General features: G+C 38.0%; 1 pseudogene; it reads right to left on the bottom strand.

Moving 5' to 3' along the window:
• Positions 1-8,122: 8,122 nt before the first annotated feature.
• LOC118856492 lies at positions 8,123-10,095 on the bottom strand (annotated as a pseudogene).
• Between the last annotated feature and the right edge of the window lie 11,492 nt (positions 10,096-21,587).

The following is a 21,587-nucleotide window of genomic DNA, read 5'->3' as shown; positions in this document are numbered from 1 at the left end:
TCTGAAATATCATATTCCAAGCCTTCTACTCCTTTAATGTGGATACTGCTAAATCTTATGTGATCCTAACTAGCTCAACAATATTTGAATCATTTCTTTTTGGCTTCTTGCAATATTTTCTCCTTGACCTGGGAGTTCTGGAATTTGTTTATTATATTCCCAGGAGTTTTCATTTGGAGATCTCTTTCAGGAGGCGATAAGTGCATTTTTTCAATTTATATTTTACTCTCTGGTTCTAAGATATCAAAGAAGATTTACCTGATAATATCTTGAAGTATGATATTTAGACTCATTTTTTGACCATGGCTTTTAGACAGTCTAATAACTTTTAAATTATTTCTCCTTGATCTATTTTCCAGGTCTGTTTCTTTCAAATGAGATATTTCAAATTTACTTCTATTTTTTCTTTCTTTTGAATTTTTAAAAATTATTTCTTGATATCCGATGGGGTCATTGGCTCTAACTGCTTAATTGTGATTTTTAGAGAATTATTTTATCCGGTCAGCTTTTTTACATTTTTATCCATTTGGCCAGTTGTGGTTTTTAAGTAATATTTCTCTTTAGTGGATTTTTGTGAGTCTTTTTCCTATTTGGCCAATTCTGTTGTTGCTGTTGTTTAATTAATATTTAATTTCCCCTAATTACATGAACAAACAATCTTAACATCTGTTTTTAAAAACATTTACATTTTAAATTCTTTACATACTTCTCTCTTCTTTCCCACCCCAATTGAGTAGAGAAGCAACTTGATATAGGCTATACCTGAACAATCATGCAAAACATATTTCTATGTTAGTCATGTGAAAGAAAACACCCCCCCCAAAAAAACTGTCAAATGAAGAAACTCAAAAAAAAAAAAAGCTTCCATCTACATTCAGATTCCATCAGTTCTTTCTCTGAGGATGGATAGTATTTTTCAATGTAAGTCCTTCAAAAGTTTCTAGATCATTGTATTGCTGAAAAAAGTTAAGTCATTCACAATTGACCATTGAACAATATTGTTGTTACTCTGTACAATGCTCTCCTGATTCAGTTTATTTCAGTTTGCATTATTGCATGTAAGTATTTCCAGGCTTTCCTGAGAGTATCCTATTCATCCTTTCTTATAGTACAATAGCATTACATCATGATCTCATGTCACCACTTGGTTAGCCATTCCCAAATTGATGGGTATTCTCTCAATTTCCAATTCTTTGCCACCATAAAAGAGCTGCTAAAAGTATTTTTGTGCATATAGATCTTTTTCCTTTTTGTTGTCTCCTTGGGATATAGAACTAGTAGTGGTATTGCTGAGACAAAGGATGCATTTTATAGCTTTTTGGGCATAGTTCTAAATTGCTCTCCATAATGGTTGAATCAGCTCACAACTCCACCAACAATGTGTTGGTTTCTCAATTTTCCCACATCCCTTCCAATATTTGTTATTTTCCTTTTCTGTCATATTAGCCACTCTGCCAGGTATGAGGTGGTACCTCACAGTTGTTTTAATTCACATTTCTCTAATCAATAGTCATTTAGAGCATTTGTTTTTCGTATGACTACAGATAATTTTGATTACATCATCTGAAAACTGCCATTTCATATCCTGTGATGACTTATCATTTGGGGAATGGCTATTATTTTTTTTATAAATTTTACTCAATTATATATATATTTGAGAAATAAGGGCTTTACCAGAGAAATTTCCTATAAAAATGTTCCATAATTATGATTACTGTATATTTCCCTTCATTTTATCTTCCCCCTGTTTTTCTTATTTTTCTATCCTTTCATCCGTCTTCAAAAGTATTTTGCTTCTGACTGCCTACTCTCTCCCACCTGCCCTTTCTTTTATCAGCCTGGCCCCCTGATGATCCTTTTCTGTTCGTACTTTCCCATAGAGTAATAGGAATTTCTATACCCAACTGAATGTGTATGTTACTCCCTCTTTGAATCAGTTCTGATGGATGTAAGGTTCAAGCATTCCCACTTACATCTTCTATATTCCCCTCCATTGTAAAAGCTCTTTCATGCCTCTTTTATGTAAGATAATTTACCCTATTTTACCTCTCCCTATCCCCTTCTCCCAGTTTATTCCTCTTTCTCACACCATAATTTAATTTAATTTTTTAGATATCCCATCGTATTCAAGTCACATCTGTGCCCTCCATTTGTGTACATTCCTTCTAACTTACCCTAATGATGGGAAAGTTCTTAGGAATTACAATTATCATCTTTCCATGTAGGGATATGAACAGTTTAACCATATTGGATCCCTTATGAGTTTTTCTTTCCTGTTTACACTTTTTATACTTCCCTTGAGTCTTGCATTTTAAAATCAAATTTTCTATTCAGCTCTGGTCTTTTTATCAGGAAAGTTTGAAAGTCCTCTATTTCATCATATGCCCTTCCTCCACCTCCCCCCACCCCCACCCCAAAGGACTGTACTTGGTTTTACTGGGTAGGTGATTCTTGATTGTGATCCTAGCTCTTTTGTCCTCTGGAATATCATATCCCAAGACCTCTGATCCTTTTTCATGTAGATGCTGCTAAATCTTGGGTTATCCTGGCTATTGGCCAAGATATATTAATTATTTCTTTCTGGATGCTTACAATATTTTTTCCTTGACTGGGAGCTCTGGAATTTAGCTGAAGTATTCCTGGAAGTTTTCATTTTGGGATCCCTTTAAGGAGGTGATGGGTGGATTCTTTCAATTTCTATTTTACTCTCTGCTTATAGAATATCAGGATAGTTTTTCTTCATAACTTCTAGAAATATGATGTTTAGCCTTTTTTTAATAATGGCTTTCAGTCCAATAATTTTAAAATTATATCTCCTGGATCTACTTTTCAGGTCAGTTGTTTTTCCAACGAGATATTTCATATTTTCTTCTATTTTTATTTTGTTTGTTTCTTATTGTCTTATGGAACCATTAACTTCTAGTTCCCTAATTTTAATTTCTAAGGAACTATTTTCTTCAGTGATCTTTTCTACATCTTTTCCCATTTGGCTAATTCTTCTTTTTAGGGAGTTCTCTTCAGTGAATATTTGCATTTGGTCAATTATGTTTTTTAAGGAGTACTCTTTAGTGAGTTTTTTGTGCCTCTTTTACCATTTGGCCTATTCTTTTTTTAAGATGTTATTTTCTTCAGTATTCTTTGTGCCTCCTTTACAAAGTTGTTGACTTTTTCCATGATTTCCTTGCATCACTATCATTTCTTTTGCCAATTTTTCCTCTGCCTCTCTTAATTTGATTTTTAAAATCCCTTTTGAGCTTTTCCAGGAATTCTTGTTGGGCTTGTGTCCAATTCACTTTTTATGCTTTGAAACTTTATTGCTATTTTGACATTCTTTTTTCTTCTGAGTTTTTTTTTTTTTTTTGGTCTTCCCTGTCACCATAGTTATGGTCAGTTTCTTGTCATTGTTTGCTCATTTTCCCAGTTTATTTCTTGATTTTTAACTTTATGTTAAATTTGAGCACTACTCCCAGGGTAGAAGAGGCACTTTCCCAAGTTTCAGGTCTTTCTTGTTGCTGCTTTCAGAGGAAGTTCTGGGGTTCTTTAAGTTTTCAGTTGTTCCAAAATGGTATGATCTAAGAAGAGGTGTGGTTACTGCTCTCCTGGCCTGTACTCTGATCTGTGAGTGACCACAAGCACTCTTTTCTGTCCTGGAACTGTAATCAGGGTCTTTGCTTCCATATGACCTCAAACTCTGGTTCTCTTCCTTACCCTGGGAATGTAATCCAGCACTGTAACTCAGATCCATATATGGGTTATACAAGAGTCCTACACCCAGCGCTAGCAAAGAGACTCCTGCAAGCTCCTTATGAACCCTTGTACAACTGCCTCACCCACTACAGACTGAGAGCTCCAGAAGCTGCTGCTGTCATCACTGATTCAGTCATCTCTAAGGATTGCTGCTGATCTGCTGGGGCCAACCTAAAATGGCACAGCCTGTATACTCTACTCTCACCCTGGTATAACAGACTATTAATACTGCTAAGTTGTCTTCGGCTAGAAAATTGTTTCATCCCATTATTTTGTGAGGTCTGCCATTACAAAATTCATTTTGAGGCATTGTTTAAATTATTTGCATGGGAATTTCAGGGACCTAAGATAAGTCTCTGCCTTTGCTCTATCATATTGGCCTTTATTCTGTTTTTTAAATTGTTATTTTCTTCAGTATTTTTTGTGCCTATTTAACCAAGCAATAGCTTGTAAAAGACTCTCTTTTCATAATTTTCTTCCATCGTTCTCATTACTCTTCCCAATTTTTCCTCTATCTCTTTTATTTGACTTTTAAAATTTATTTTGAGCTCTTCCAGGAATTCTTGTTGGGCTCATGTCTAATTTATTTTCCCCCTTTGATGCTTTGCTTGTTGCTGTGTTGACACTGCTGTCTTCTCCTGAGTTTCTGTCTTGATCTTCCCTGTCGCCATAATTATGGTTAGGTTCTTTTTTAATTTTTGGTAGTTTGCTCATTTTTCTTGTCTATTTTATGACTTTTAACTTTGTGTTAAAGTTGGGCTCTGCCCCCAGGGTGGAGGGGTCAGTGTCCCAAGCTTCAGGTTTTTCTTGTTGCTGTTTTTATAGCTAGTTCTGAGAGTCTCTAAGTTCTGGGTGCTCCGAAAGTGATATCTAAAGAGTGTTCACTGCCTTCCTGCACTGTACTCTCAACTTTTCACAGTACAGGACCTTGTTCCCCTGTAGCCACAATTGCTGCCATTCCTGTTGGCCCTGAAACTGTGACCAAGTCCCCTGTTCTCCTGCAGCTGCAAGTTCTAAGTGATCCTTTCTCCATTGGAAGTGAGAGCAGGGCCCCTACTCCCTTCCAAGTGATTACGAGCACCCTTCTCCACCATGGTACTAGACCAGGTTCCTTCCTATACTGCAGTCATATGTTCTATCACTCCTTTTGGCCCTTGAACTGTGACTAAAGCCCCTGCTCTCCTTTGATGGCACATGCTAGTGTTACTTTCTGCCTCAGAACTGAGACCAGGAACCCTGCTCCCTTGTGAGTGACCACAAGCACTATTCTCTATGCTGTAACTATGACCAGGCCCCCGTTCCTCTGTGGCCTCTCATCGTTGCACTTGAATTGCGACTGGGTACTGTTTGGGCAATGCAACAGAGTCCTGAAACCAGTGCCAGCAAAGGGTCACCTGTAATTTCTTTCTGACCACTTGTCCAACCCCCTTACCATCTGTCGGCCAAAGTACCCAAAGCTATTGTTGCTGTTGTAGCTGCCTCCAAGGCCTGCTGCTTGCATTGTTGCAGTGTGGCCTGTACTGCACTCTGGGCCCACCTACCACCCTACTGATGAACCTTTGCTGCAGACTTCCTAAGTTGTCTTGGGATGAAAAATTGTTTCATCCCAACATTCTGTGGGCTTTACCACTCCAGATTTTGATTTAAGGCATCATTTTACAGTTGTTTGGAGGGGAATTTGTAAGAGTTGAGGTAAGTTCCTGCCTCTACTATACCATCTTCTAACTCTCATTTATAAAGTTTTGAATCAAATTATGAGAGAAAAAAAATCAGAGAATGAAAACAAAATATCCACTAGCTTGAAGGTTATTTTCTTTTCCAAAAAAATGCTTTAGAGAATAAAGAAAAAAAACTAACACCATTAGCTTCATGGAAAAGGTTATAAATTCTCTTCCTCTGAATAGTTTTCTTAAAGTAGGAAATAGACACTCAATTCTATTCTTTAAGCAAGGAAAGGGAAGGAAAATTTCACTTTCAAATACAAGAGTCAAGAGAAGCATAAATAGGTAAGTACAAAAGGGAAATAACATGGAACTCAATAATGTTAAACTATTTACCTTTCTATATGGGAAGATGATACATATGTTCTTTAAGAAATTTATTATTATTAGGACTGTTAGAAGGATTCTATGGTGCAAAGTGAGTAAATTATGTTGGGATAATATAAAAAATGAATAGGTGGGAAAGGGGGACACTTTGAGAGAAGGGGGAAGAATAATGGGGCAAATTATCTCATATAAAAAAGGCATGCAAGGAAGCATAAAGAGTAAAAAAGGAGGTGGGAATGCTTGTACCTCTCTTACATCTAAATCTTGGCCTTTTATTCATGACTATTATTCTTCCTCATATACACTTTCTTTAAGTCACTCCAACCCATAAGTCCACCAAGCATCATCAATGATTAACAAAGGTTACAATTAATTCCAATTTTTGAGGAATTATGTTCTTCAGTGAGCTCTTACACCTCTTTTTACATTTGGCCAATTCTGTTTTTTAAGGTATTATTTTCCTCAGTATTTTTTTTTTGGTTCTTTTATCAAGCTATAGTCTTTTCATAGTTTTCTTCCTCTGCTTTTTATTTCTTTACTTAATTTTTCCTCAAACACTCTTATTTGATTTTGAAAATCTTTGTTTAATCTCAGGATTTCTTGTTCAGCTTTTTTGAAAAAAAAATTTACAATGTTTTTTTGTTTTTTTTTCCCCTTTGGGAGAACTCAGATTACTCTACTCTGCTATGTTGGCTCTGCCTCCAGGATTCTATTAGAGATCATTGAAAGAACTTTTAAAATAAAGCAGTACAGAAAAAAAGTCGGCATATAAAGGATTGAGGACAGAGTTAATGAGGAAGTGGAAGCCTTGGAGGAAGCCCATTTTCTCAAGAAGTTTAGCAGTGAAGAACAGAAAAAGAAAAGGGGTGATAACTTGATAGGATAGAAGGTTCAAGCTTAAGCTTTTTGAACATCAATTAATGTTTGTGAAAGCCTACTTTTTAGAAAATTCATGAAAAGTCCTGAGCCTAAAAGGACCTGGGTCTCCTATTGCATCATAGGTCATCTCTAGTCATCTTGTTGAATATCAGGTCTCTGGACCCAGATGGCCCTGAAAGAGAAAGTGAGGCTGGTGACTTTGCATAGTCCTTCCTCACTCAAATCCAAGTCAACTGCAAGTCATGTTATCATTTCTCTGATGTCATGGTCCTCTTCGAAAATGAAGGACAAGCACAAGGTTTGTTTAATTATGACCTAATTTCTCTTCATTGAATGATAGTTACTTGTTTTAAAAACTTAGCTCCCTTTAGGAATGTAACAGGCAAACTGGCATTCTAAAACCTCAAAAATTTCCAAATGACTCACACAATAAGAAACAAGACAGTACAAATTGAATATAGCTACAATAGTTTTCCCCTCTGATATGTATTGTTACCATTATTATATCAGTATATGTAAGGCTGAAGTCAATATTATTAAGGTAGAAATTCTATTTCTTAGAATATATATGGAAGATATTCTGATTTTGGTAGCAATATTGTCACTTATCTAAATTCAGATCTACAGTACTTTGACTTGAAACAAGATTATTTGAGTGATTAATGACTGCTTATGTTGACAATATTCAGTATCTACAATGTCATTTTTCATATTTATTAAAGTATTACTGAAATTTGAAAAATTTCTAAAAAGGAATGTTTCATCCTTACTAATGAACTATAGATGTTAACAGTCATTTCCAGGAAACAGTCTTTTTGAAAATTCTTACACAAAATCTATTCAGTTGCAGAGAAAATCTTAACAGAGATTAAATAACAAGTTAATTACAAAACTAACTTTTTATTGAATTCAAATATAATTTTCTAAATAACATCATAATAGAATGGCCTTACTGCTTTTTGACTCAACAAAAATAATCCTTAAAATCAATTTTGTGCATTTATAAGTCCATAAACTCAGTGAAAACATTCAAATAGAATTATTAGAATTATTTTTTTTTCATTGAGTTACTGAATACTTATATTCTGCACATAGAAGCCACTAAGGATCTGGCCTGTGGGTTCATCGGGGCTGTATCACAAGTACAGGGCTGCACATATCAACACCAGGGTTTGGGGTGAGACCAGGTGATTCTATCCCAGTCATAAGATGATAAGGATTTTCCGACAGAAAGCCACATGTCAGGTAGTCTCTGGTGTAAGATAGTTCTAATGAAGCAGTGAGAACCTCACAGAAAGGTGGAAGGGAGAGGAAAGTTAAGCAGCAGAGGCCCCTGCCCCCAAAACAAAACTGGTCTAGTACTTGGTGCTGCCCATTCTTAGGACAGGAGCAGACTTCTACAGAGGTGACTGGTGCCTGTGAGCTCTCAGGCCTCCTGGCCACAGAGCTTACTTGGCCCGAGGGTTTCTGAAGTTCCTTTCAGCAAATTTAGCCTTGCTGCCCAGCTCTTCCTCAATTCTGAGAAGCTGGTTATACTTGGCCAGATGCTCAGATCATCAGGGGCCACCAGTCTTGATCTGCCCAGTGCAGAGGCCCACCACCAGGTCTGAAATGAAGCTATCTTCAGTCTCCCCAGAATGATGGGAAACCATTACTCCCCAGCCACTGAACTGGGCTAGCTTGCATGCCTGTAGAGATTCATTCATGGAGCCAATCTGGTTCACTTTGAGGAGGAGGCAGTTGCAGGCTTTCTCATTCACAGCCTTTTCAATGCACTTGGGATTGGTCACTGTGAGATCATCCCTCACCACCTGGATGCAGTAGCACTGCAGTAGCAGTGAAATCCTTTCAAGCTCCCCAATCATCCTGGTCAAAGGGATCTTCAATAGACACTGCTAGATACTCCTTGATGAAGCTCTTGTAGAGGTCCCCAAGCTCAGAAGGGGAGATGTATCTTCTGGGATCATCAGGAGACTTGAAGTCCAAGTCATATTTCCCAGACTGGAAGAATTCTGAGGCAGCAATATTGATGCCAATTACGACTTTATCAGTATAGCCAGCCTTACTAATAGCAGTCTTTAGCAGGTCCAGAGCTTCTTTATTCTCCAAGATGTTAGGAGCAAAGCCACCCTCATCCCCTATGTTGGTGGCATCCTGTCCATATTTCTGCTTAATCACACTCTTCAGGTTGTGGTAGACCTCATCTCCAATGCGCATGGCCTCCTTAAAGTTTGCCGCCCCAACAGGGAGGATCATGAACTCCTGCATGGCCAGCTTGTTACCAGCATGGGAGCCACAGTTGATCATGTTGAAGGCTGGAACTGGAAGGATGACTTCATCATTGCCTGCAAGGTCAGCAATATGGCAGTACAGGTACCTTTCTCAGCACCAGAAGCCTTACAAACAGCCAGAGATACTCCCCATATGGCATTTGCACCAAATTTAGATTTATTTTCAGTGTTGTCCATCTCTATCATCAACTTGTCTATCTTCTACTGCTCCATAACATTCAGTTTCTTGCTAACCAGGGTCAGGGCAATAGTTTTATTGATGTGCTCAACAGCTTTTGAGACACCCTTCTGTTTCAACAATCCGGCTAGCAGCTGTTGTGGGGGTGAAAGACCAACACAGGCCCAACAACAAGCAAGCTACCAGCACGCTGTAAAAGCCCAGGTTCTTTTGATCTGCTTTAGTAAGGAAAGCAACGGTTAAGGGGTTGACAAGCTTACTTTAATTCAGCATACAAATACAATTCACTTAGTTCAGGGGAAAAAGCCAGTACCCTGAACTTTGGAACAAATACAAACAAATTACAAACATCGCAGACAGACCTTATCTGATTCAAATCCCAGTACATAGTTACCAGAGTATGACAGAGTCCCAACATCCGGGTTTACGAGCTGGAGGGCTCTGAGCTACAGCTGCCCGGAGTCTCCGCATCAGCCCGCGCCACCAAAAGTGAGAACCCTGTGCAAATAGTTCTGTCTTCTCTTCTTATACCATTTCATCTGAATGACCAGAACTTCGGCTCCTATGATTGGCTCTTGAGTTAACACCTCCCTTTAGTACCCTGGGAGCTTCACACCCACATAGGCTTAGCACCTAATAGGGGTTTGGGCCTGGGGCTTAGCACCTAGTAAGACTTAACGGAATACACTGCATTAATCAAAGGAAACAAAAGCCAAACTCTTCAAGGGTACTTGGTCGAACTGAGTGCTAAGAGCCCATTTTACCAACACACCTTCCCCATGTAGCAGGTCTTATCATTGTCTCAGAGCTCCAGGGCTTCATGAGTACCAGTAGAAGCCCCACTGGGCACAGCAGCTTGGAATTGACCTTTTTCAGTGTAGAGATCAGCTTCAATGGTGGGGTTTCCACGAGAGTCGAAGATGTCTCTTGCATGGATCTTCAAAATAGACATGTTGCGTTTCTGGATGGGGCTTCCTCTGCTGGGTTCAGAACAGAGGCCGAGCTAGAATTATTTTTAACTCAATTTTAATTCAGTACAAGCTTTGTTGTGGCTTATTTTATTGTTGTTGTTGTTGTTTTACAATAGTTGAAACAAGCTTTTTCTTTCTTTTTTTTTTCCCCTGAAGCTGGGCTGATCCTAGCTGCCAACCAGCAAGAAGGTCATTTTAAGCAGTTAGGCCAGCATGCATGTGACAAAAATTTATATTTATTAATTCAAATTATCCTTAGTAATTACTTGTGGTATGTACAGAACAGTGTGCAAAATGCTAGTTTGGAAGACACATACAAAAATGTAGATTAGACATAATTCTTGGTTTCAAAGAGTTTATAATTGAACAGGGAGGGAAATATTTTTAATGGCTTAGAATCAAATGCCTTTGATAACAAATAAATCAAGGAAGAAACTGATGTGGTTTAGAATTCTATATAGTTGATCTATTTGAATGCTCAAGGGCAGAATGGCTGCCTTGAAAATTAAAAAAAAACTATTTTAAATAAACTCTGGAGCTGCACAATTAGTTGTCCCTACTTCCCTCCACTTGTCCACTAGTGTTATGTTAATGAAAATGGGAAGATCTTTCCCATCCATTAATAGGCCATGTGACCTGCTTGAGTCACATGGAAGCCTGAGTCACATGAGCCGGTGGTGGGAGGAGTTTGCCGTAGGAGTGGAGCAGGAAGTTGGAATGAGTCAGAGCTGGGAGAGAGAAGGTTGAAGTTGCAGCTTAGAGAGAGAGAGAGAGCAGCCAGCGTGAGTGGGGAGGCCTGATGGAGGGAAGGCTTAGGGATGGCAGTGCCCCCTGCATTGATAATATATATAGATTTCTTTGCTGCTAGGATGGACTTGGCTTCCTGGTGTTGGGATAAATGTTTTGGTTTTGTCTTCCATGGAGAGAGGCTGTTACATCTTGAGATCCAAACCTGGGAATTTGCCTGCGTGTTTGTAGTAGTCACTGTGGGTATCGCATTGGCACTACATCGCATTGGGGACTGCTGCCTGTCCTCATGAGGACCTATGAAAATGTCTAAATTACAGTACTAGGTTGGTTTGGTATCAGTCAATCAATCATCAGCAAGCCTTCGATAAATGCCTCCTGTGCTCTAAACTCTCTACTAGATAATGGGAATCCAAGGACAAATGCAAAAACAGTCCCTGCTCTCAAAGATCACAAAGTATGTGGAGATAGGTAGGTACATAGAGGGGATAGATAGATAGATAAATAGATAGATAGATAGACAAACACAAAACAGATATAATGTAATGTAAGAATGTGAGCATCTACACTAACAGACAATGAAGAGAAACCTTGTGTAGAAGGTAATGTTTAAGCTGAACTATGACGGAAAGCAAGATTTTGAAAGACAATTTATAGTTTATATGACAAAGACAAATTGTTGTGACCAAGCAGAATAAAATCACAGAATCTTAGAGTTGCAAAAGACTCCAATTGCTGTTTAATTTAGATGCCTACATTTCCAATACCTCCCTCTGTGACATCCCTGACAGGGAAATATCTGGCTTTGCCTTGAAGACATTCAGCAAAGGGGTACCTACTACATTCCCAGGCAGTCCATTCCATTGTAAGACAAACCTAATTGTTAGGAAATTTTAATTTACATTGAGCATTTATTAAGTACTTAATACACACAAAACGCCATGTTAATTATAGGGGCACAAATAGGAAAAATGAGACAGCTCCTGTCTCTTTATATTTCACTGATATCTCCTAATTTTATCCCAAGGCCAAACATAATGAATCTTTTCCCTCTTCTCTGTGGCAGCCATTCAAATATTTAAAAACAGCTCTCATTCTGTTCTCTGATCCCCAAGTCTTCTCTTGTTCGAGCTAAATATTGCCAGTTTCTTTAACTGTTCCTCAAATTGCATGAACTTGAGAACCTTCACCATTCTGGTTGCCCTTCTCTGGATTCTTTCCAAATGATCAGCATCCTTCCTAAAATGTGGTCACCAGAACTGAGCACAATATTCCAGATATGTTCTAACTAGGATAGAGTAACAACAGCAACTAACATGTATATAGTACTTACTGTGTGCCAGACACTATGCTAAATGCTTTACAATTATCTCATTTGATTCTCACAAAAACCCTGAGAGGTTGATGTTATTTTTATCCCCATTTTACAGCTGAGGAGACTGAGGCAAACAATGTTTAAGTGACTGGCCCAGGTTCATGCTGCTAGTAAGTGTCTAAAGTCGGATTTGCACTCAGGATTTTCTGATTCCAGGCCCAGTTTTTTATCTGTTGAGTTACCTAGAAGCCTAGTACAGCAGGGCAGAGTACAGTGAGACAATCACCTCCTCAGTCCAGGACAGAACTTCCTCCACACTCCACCTCACCCATATATTAGCTTTCTTGGTTATCTTACTACATTGGTAACTCACATCAAATCCACCAAAGTCCCCACATCTTTTCCCAATAAGCTTTTGTCTAACTATGCCTCCCTCATCTTTGTTTTTTTTTTTTATGTTGCATGGAAGAATTATGAGAGAAACCATGAGAAAGAAAACAAGACAAAAGAGAAAAGAGTCTGCTTTTCACTCTGCGTTCAGACTCCATAGTTCTTTCTCTGGATGTGGATGGCATTTTCCGTCATGAGTCCTTTGGAAAAGTTTTAGGTCCTGGAATTGCTGAGAAGGGCTAAGTCTATCAAAATCAGTCCTTGCACAGTGTGGCTGTTACTGTGTACAATGTTATCCTTGTTCTGCTCACTTCACTCAGCATCAGTTCATATAAGTCTTTCCAGGTTTTCCTGAAGTCCGCCTGCTCATCATTTCTTATAGCACAATAGTATTCCATTACATTCGTATACTACGACTTGTTCAGCCATTCCCCAATTGATGGGCATCCCCTCAATTTCCAGTTCTTGGCCACCACAAAAAGAGCTGCTATAAATATTTTTGTACATATGGGGCCTTTTCCCATATTTATGATCTCTTTAGATCTCTTTAGATTTCATCCCTAGAAATGATATTGCTGAGTCAAAGGATATGCACATTTTTATAGCCCTTCGGGCATAGTTCCAAATTGCTCTCCAGAATGACTGGATCAGCTCACAGCTCCACCAACAATGAATTAGTGTCCCAATTTTCCCACATCTTCTCCAGGGTTTATCATTTTCCTGTTTTCTCATGTTAGCCAGTCTGGTAGTTGTGATGTGGTACCTCAGAGTTGTCTTGATTTGCATCTCTCTAATCAATAGTGATTTAGAGCATTTTTTCATATGACTATAGATAGCTTCCTCTGAAAACTGCCTGTTCATATCCTTCAACCATTTATCAATTGGGGAATGACTTGAATTCTTGTAAATTTGAGTCAGTTCTTTATATATTTTAGAAATGAGGTCTTTATCAGAGACAATAGTTGTTAAAATTCTTTCCCAGTTTACTGCTTCCTTCCTAATCTTAGTTGCATTGGCTTTGTTTGTGCAAAAACTTTTGAATTTAACATAATCAAAATTATCCATTTTCTTGTCTCCCTCATCTTGTACACAGTGGGTAGAGTGCTGGACAGGGAGTCTCAAAGAACTGGGTTCAATTTTACCACAGACATTTACTAGTTATACAGCCCAGTCACTTAACTTCTCTCAGTCTTCAATTTCTTTAAATGTAAAATGGGAATAAAAATAGAACCTAGCTTCCAGGGTGATTATGAGAATAAAATGAGATAATCCCTATAAAGCACTTTTCAATTTTTAAAATAAGTCAGGGAACAAACATTTATTAAGCTTCAATCATCTTATATCAATTATCTTAGATCAAAGTTAATCAGAGTATAAAATATTTGTATTGTCCTTGGCTATGTTGTCATCCACCCCTAGCATCTTCTTGCCATCTGCCCTGCTGTAGAACTGTGTGGTACTCTTTTCTTCTACCTCTTGTTCTAGGAAACATAATCATTCAACAAACATCTATTAAGCAGGTGCTGTGATGGTTTTACAATCACAGTATCTAGATAACATATCAATCAATTGTCCCTCAGCTCCACTCAACATCCCTGTGAATTTCTAAGATCAATCCCATTCCCCCACTCCATGACCTTCACTGCCCTACATGTGCAATCTCCCTTGAGGACAGGAACTGTCTCATTTTTGTATTTGTATCCCCAAAACTTTGCATATTGATTGGTATATATCAGGAGATTAATAAATGTTTCAACAATGTTTTAATTATTTTGTTTCCAAAATCATAAAGAAATTATTATAAATTTATTAATTAATTAATAAAATCATTTAAAAATAATAAGACTTGGAAAAATAGAAGATACTGAAATTTTGAAGGCTTTTCCCATGGTATTTCTCACATCTGTCAAACATAAACAATGTTCTACGGAAGAAACGACTCTAAAGATTGTTACTGTTCAAATATCTACAGAAAAGTCCCATAAGTGAAGTGTGAACCAGAGAGATATAGGATTGCCACAGATGTTGGCCAGTGTTATAGAAACATTTTGTGTAAAAATTTCAAAGGAATTACTTTCCACTTATGGTAAGGGTATCCAGATTCTTCCATTCAAAGTTATACTAATTGCACTGAAGACCAAACTTGCTCAGCAAAATCCACGATAAGGCTTATAACTTTCCACACTGGAAAAATAAAATGGACATAAATGTATAATGTCCATGTGTCAAAAAATGACCAAGAAGAATCAATATGTATATCCTGAACTTCCCTTTTAGATGCAGAATGAGCTAGGCCCAGAACTGAGTGGGATGGGATAAGATAAGGTTGATTTCATAAACATCCGTGGTGCTTTTACCGATTAAAAACTGCCTGACAACATACACTACAACTAATTTAGCATTACATGCCTTATTAAACTCTCTGTCTCTGTTTTTCTTTCTCTTTTTCTCTCTCTCTCTCTATGTCATTCTCTGTCTGTATCACTCTCCCCTTTCTCTCTCTCTCTGTCGTTCTCTGTCTGTATCACTCTCCCCTTTCTCTCCTCTCTCTGTCTCTAAATGTTTCAGTCACTGTCTCTGTCTCTGTCTGTCTCTCTATCTTTGTTCCTCCCTCTCTCTCTTTTTCTCTCTTCTCTTTTTTCTCTCCAATTCTGTGATTTTGTCAGTGTTTGGATCTTCAGGTAAGAAACTTCTTCTAACACTGTAGATTGGCATGTTCTCTGAAATTTGTATTCTTAGAGACTTCCCTAGAACACTGTAAGGTCATTTGATTTTCCCAGGGCTACATTCCAGTATATGAGGTAGACAGGATTTTAACTGGAGACATTTTGAGGCAGAGGCTGGATCTTTAGCCAACATGCCATTTTGCCTCTCAAAAAATCTATCTTTTTAATAACTATTGCGGAAGTATTAAGCATGACCTATCTCAGTAATGATAACAGTTATGAATTATAGAATTCAATAACCTCAGAAAATATAAAATAAAAAAACAACCAAATGGGGAACGGAAAGCAGGCAGCGGTATGTTACCACTTAGGAGAAATGAGTCAGAGTTGCTCAGAGGCAAATTGAAGCTCTATGTCAGAAATAACTTCCTAATAATTAGAGCTGTCCAAAAGAGGGATGGGCTTCCTCATGAAGCAGTGGATTGCCCCTAAGTTAAGGGCTTCCAAGCTAGATGGCTACTTGTAAAGTATGTTGCAGAAAGGACTCTTTTCTGCATGAGTTGATGTCGAGGTCTACTCAAATTCCTTCTTTCCATCTTTCCATAACAATAACTTTCATAACTGAAGTAGGTTAAAAACAATCCCTCCATTCCTTGTAGAGGTAAGGGCTTACAGATATGGAATACTGCATACACTGTCAGATGTTCATGATATATTGTTTGGTTTTGCTGAATTGCTTTAAAAAAAAACTTAGTTGCAAGGTATGGCTTTCTGGGTAGAGGAGAGAAGATGGATGTAGAAATAAAAGTTATGCAGAGAAATAAATTTTGCGGGGGAGAAATAAAATTTAGGTGAGAGAAAGTGATGCAAAAAACATTGCTGATGAATAATAAGAGATGAAATCCTCAAATAATACATTGATATTCCAAATTTATCCTTACCATCTTCCCTCCCCAGCAAGTAATTCCTTGTAAGACTGAATTTTAAAAAAATAGGATTGGTGAAATCAACCTAGACATCAACTATGTCTGACAAGATATACTATATTCCTCATTCCACTCCAAGCTGCATTCCAGATTTCCTCTACCATCCTGAAGCCTTACTGTGCCCTGGAATTCATGCAGTGAAAACACCCTCTGCCCCTGAAGCCCCTTCCTCTGATGGGATGATTCCTCCCAGAACCACTATTTATGGAGGATATCCAAAACAGACATGACTCATTCCCTTCCAGGTTGCACCTTCTATTTCCTCTGCCATAACTTGTGCCTGATACTTATGTCTTCCTTCCTTTCCTTCCACTGCCACCCTTTTAGTCTCCTATTGTGTATTATCTCCTTCCATTAGAGTATAAACTGCTTTAAGGATGAGACTGTTTTTCTGTCTATTTGTATTTGTATTTCTATCATTTAGTACAGTGCTTGATAGTGAGTTTTTAATAAATGCTATTTGACTGAGTAACTGATTATTCAAAACACCCATAGTTTCTCATCTTGGCAGAGACGATATGGATGTAGATTTTCTGGGGTCAGGTTTGTTCATTATGATTGCACAGTAGACCCAGAATACAAAGAAGACCTTCTAAATAAGTACAAGATCAGGCAAGTGACACGCAAGTAGCATGTTCTTGCTTTTATGAGAAACTCAGAAAAGTTCGAACTTAACAATGTGTTTTTTAATAAAAAGAAAACCAAAATGAAAAATTGGACACTCATATTGAAAGTTGTCAGTCGAGAACTCATATCAACTACTGGAACTGAAAGTCACAGCTAAGAATCAGCATATTAAACTGTGCAATAACATCTATTCCAAGCAGAAACCACTGGGCCAGGCAGATGAAAAAGTAAATTGAATTTGAGTACAGTCAGCAGAATGAGGGGAACCAAGATTGAAAAAAAGAGGAGATGCAGTGTGTGTGGAGAAGCTTTTAAGTCAGGAAAGCCTAGGGAAAATGGCAGCAAAACAGTTATTAATAGTGACAAATTGACATCATTGATTATGGAATTAATGGGACTAGGAAGGGCCTGTCTTGAAGCTTTTATCCCAAGATTTCAAATGTTTTAAAGGAGTCCCATGGTCAACTCTTTCAAAAGCCACTGATGAATGGAATATATATAAAAAGCACAGATCAAGCCCCTGTCAGCCAATATTCTGAGATCATTAGGAGCTCCCAGAAGAACAGTCCCTGTCCTGTGATAGAGGCTGAAAACCTGACACTCACAAAATGTGATGTTGCCTCTAATGGTCCTAAAGATGATACAACTCAGCTTCCAGCCAATCTTCCCAGTGACTTCCTGTACAAAAGGAAACTTGGCTCAGTAATAAATATCCCCTTTGCCCATACTCTGGGTGGATGATTTGACAACCAGATGAATAGAAGCTATTTTGAAAAGAGAGGAGAAATTGCCTGTCACTGAGAAAAGACTGATAAATGAGATACTTACGTTGGTCTCAGTTTAACCATTTAAAAAACAGAAGCAGCACGGCTGGACTAGTTGGTGGTTTGACATAATCTCCATACCATCTGTAGTGTCAGTTTATGAAAAATCAATGAGACAGAGCAAAGTGAAAGGTAAGGAAGGATGTGAGTCTTATAACAGAAAGGCTGTTAACATTAACTCAGTCCAGGTTTACACAGTAGGATAGTGGGATTTGTCCCCATTCAGGACTTTAGAAAAAGAATAAGGTGAAAGCAAGTTATGACTAAATATATCTTTTGCACATTGAAACTCCAGTTAACTAATAATAATCACTCACATTTATATAAGGCTTTAAATTTAAAAAAAAAATGCCTTCCTTATATCTCTGGGAGGGAGGTAGTATAAATAAGTACTATGAACATATTGTTATCCCCATTTGATCAATCACAGATTTAGAGCTTGAAAGAACCACTCAGACTTAACTGTTTCATTTATTCTTTCAACAAGCATTTATTAAGCACCTAGTGTTTACCAAACCCGTTATTTTGCAGAGAAGAAATTTGGGTTCTGATGGGCTTAACTGACATGCCCATGATCACACAGGAGTAGGGTCTGAGATAGATTTCAAATGAGGTCTCCAGACTCCAATTCCAATATATTATCCAATGTAGCATGCTGACTCTAAACTATTCCTGAGAAAAGAGGAGCATGGTATAAAACTTTAAGCACCATATAATCTTTGTTGTTTTCCATTGGAGTAGGTTTGGGCAGGGAAACTCTCATGAGCAATTCAGGGTAAAGGAAACAAAGCAGCTGTGGATCCAGGTTGTTACTGGGAACACAAAGATCCCAGTTAAGGAGGCAGTCTAGATCAGAGGAAGTAAGTCTTGATAATGTGTGAAAATAATTATTTAAAATGCATGAGAAAGACTTTGTTGTTTGCTACGTGCCATGCACTGCGCTAAGCGTTACGGATACAAATAGAAAATGCAAGTCAGTTCTTGAGGCAACTGGACCTGCAATTAGAACAACCTGAGTACCGATCCAGCCTCCATCCCTTCGTAGCTGTGTGACTCTAGATAAGTCACTGAACTTTTGTTTGCCTTAGTTCCTTCAACTGTAAAATAGAGATGATAATAAGACTACTTCCTAGGGTTGCTGTGAGACTCAAATAAGATAATATTTGTAAATCACTTAGCACATTGTCTGGCACATGGTATGTGCTGAATAAATGCTTGTTTCTTTCCTTTTTATTCACTGGGAGCTCACACTCTAGCTGGAGGAGATGAAGCACAAAAGCTCAGTTGTAAGGTGGATGGAAAGGCTGGGTGTTTCCAAGACCACAGCTCAAAAAAAGAAACTATATCACAACTAAGGATCTGGACATGGCAATAGAGACCAGCAGCTCGTGTAGAATCTGTATCATGGCTGGTGACCAAATGAGAGCATCACCAGGTCTATAGAGACACATATAGCCCAGGGGGAAGATGCCCAGAAAAGAGAACATTCAATAGAGATAGCCAGTACAGGTTCACATAATAACATTATCAGAGAAAGGCTCTGTAGCATCTGAGGCCTGAGTAGCCCTTGCTAAGCCTTTCCTGGCCATGCATTCCTGTATCTATGTATTTTATCATACATATTCCCAGTCTACACACATCTCCTGCGTATGTCCCCTTTTCCACTGGTAATATGCAGGTATGTATCCCCATATATATGGGAGAAATTTTTCTTGTCATGTATTTTGCCATACTATTGGATTAAGTGCCTTTTGCTTGAAACTAATGTGTCCTCTTTGTCTAATATAAGAAAATACACTGGTGAGAGCTCACGATGGGCTATGATTTTGAGTAAAAGCTGGCACACAAAGTATCTCAGACTTAAAGTAGCTTTTGGGGCCCAACATATAGAGGGGAGCAAGAGAATTATATTAATCAATTATAGAAAGATGTCTTCCAGGACATTAGAAAGTAGGCTTGTAGCAATTTACCTAAATCTACCAGAAAATATAAAATGTGCATCTAATTTTATTAGTGTCAGAAGGAGCAAAGAATATAGGGTTAACATTAAGGGCCTGTGCTAAGGCCAAGGAGACTTCAAGTCCTGGAAAAGACTGATAACAGTGGGTTATATGCTCTTTTCTTTGAAGTAATTGAGAAGCATGATATGCATAGAGATAATTTTGAGGATATTATCAGATTCTTCATTGAATTTCTCTACTTCATCCTTGTAACAGATGTTTGCACACACACACACACACACACACACACACACAGTGCAGTTATCTTTATAGTGATATGTTTGTCATGCTCATTCTAAGCAAAGCAAAGGTGAGATAACTAAATACTCTATGTCTTGTTTGCTGACTTAGGGTGTGATGAAAACCAACTCCTTTACTTTGTGTAGTGGGGATCTAAAAAGTTCCTTCTTCTTTGGTGCTATAATTTCACGTTAAGCAAATCTCCAGAAGATTCTTCCCTTCTCCCTTTTAGAAATCTTTTTGAAAAATAGCCCAGACTAATGCACATATTCAACCTTCCTAGAGGAAATCAGGAGGCAGAAAGACCTGGGAGAGAAAAGAGTATGATCTAAGATTCAGTGAGGAAGGCTCATGGGAGCAGGAGGCACCTGTTAAGTGCTGAGGTAAGGGAGGAGATAAGGTGGCTTTTTGTCCTGAGAATGTTAACTTAGAATAAGAAAGAGAAAAACTTTTGAGTTATCTGAGGGTTGTCTCAGCCCTTTGTATAGAAGTTTAAATATCCCAGAGCTATTGGAAAGCTAAGATTCATTGTCAATAAAGATTTCTGGGTAACCCTTCAAAGGACCCACTGCTCAAGTGGTAGTTTCTAGAAGTTGCTAGGACCAATTGGTCACATAATAGGGATCTGCTATATGGACAGATTTCCTCAGATAAGGCCTGCACATGGAAGACAACAGGGAGCAGATGCCTGATGTGAACACCTGATGTGTTCATTTCCATGAGTTGCAGAAAACCTCAGAAATCCTAAGGGTTCACCAGTGGTTTAGACTCCAAGATGCAAAAGTCCTTATGATACAGTTCTTTATCTATATTCCCATAAAATTGCTATACAATTTTTCAAAGTAACATTGTTAAATAATCCTTTCCTACCTGTCACGACTAGTGACACTAGAGAAGGAAGTTCTTAGAGGTCAGGGACTTTCTTAGTCCCTGACTAAGCACACTTAGCAATGTGTTTGTAACATAGTAGTCATTAAATGAATGCCTTTTCATTCAATTATTTATTCAGTCACTCCCAATAAGTCTGTCCAAAGGCGGAATAGGTTAACTTGTGAAGAACGCAGTTTCCTATGATTGGGTTATTGATTTACAATTCAGGAAGGTGTCAAAGGTCATTTAGCCCAAAGTATTCATTTAAAAAACCAGAATTATGAAATTTAGAAAGCTTAAGTGACTTGCCCAAGGTCACACAGGTAATGAATTCAAGGAGATATATATGGATGTTATAAGAAACGGACCAGATCAAACTCAGACAAAACTCCAATTGCTTGATGCAGATTAAAACTGGCAAATATTTAACAACATAAAAAATAGAATATAACATAATCTTAATTTGTGGGTTTTCTAAATCAATGTATGATCTGAAGGGATTATTTCTATTTCAGTTTGACACCACTGGATTAGGTGAACTTTGAGATTCTGTGAATATCCTTGCTTTTTCTGGATTTTGCCTGTTTTGCCTTTTTGTCCCCTAAAACAGAGAATGGGCCTGGGTGGGGGGAAGATTGGAAAGTAAATATTTGTATAGTTCTCTTTGTCAATGATTCTAATACTTTTAACAATGGCAGCTAGATGGTTGTTAGACATGGAATTATGAGCTGAAATTCTGCCTTATTTGCTATGTGACCCTAGGTGAGTCTTTTAATCTATATCTGCCTCAATTTCCTCTTTTGTTAAA

This window comes from Trichosurus vulpecula, chromosome 1 (assembly GCF_011100635.1).
Source record: "Trichosurus vulpecula isolate mTriVul1 chromosome 1, mTriVul1.pri, whole genome shotgun sequence".
In the NCBI taxonomy this organism is placed as follows: Eukaryota; Metazoa; Chordata; class Mammalia; order Diprotodontia; family Phalangeridae; genus Trichosurus; species Trichosurus vulpecula.
This window is presented reverse-complemented; position numbering and strand designations above follow the sequence as displayed.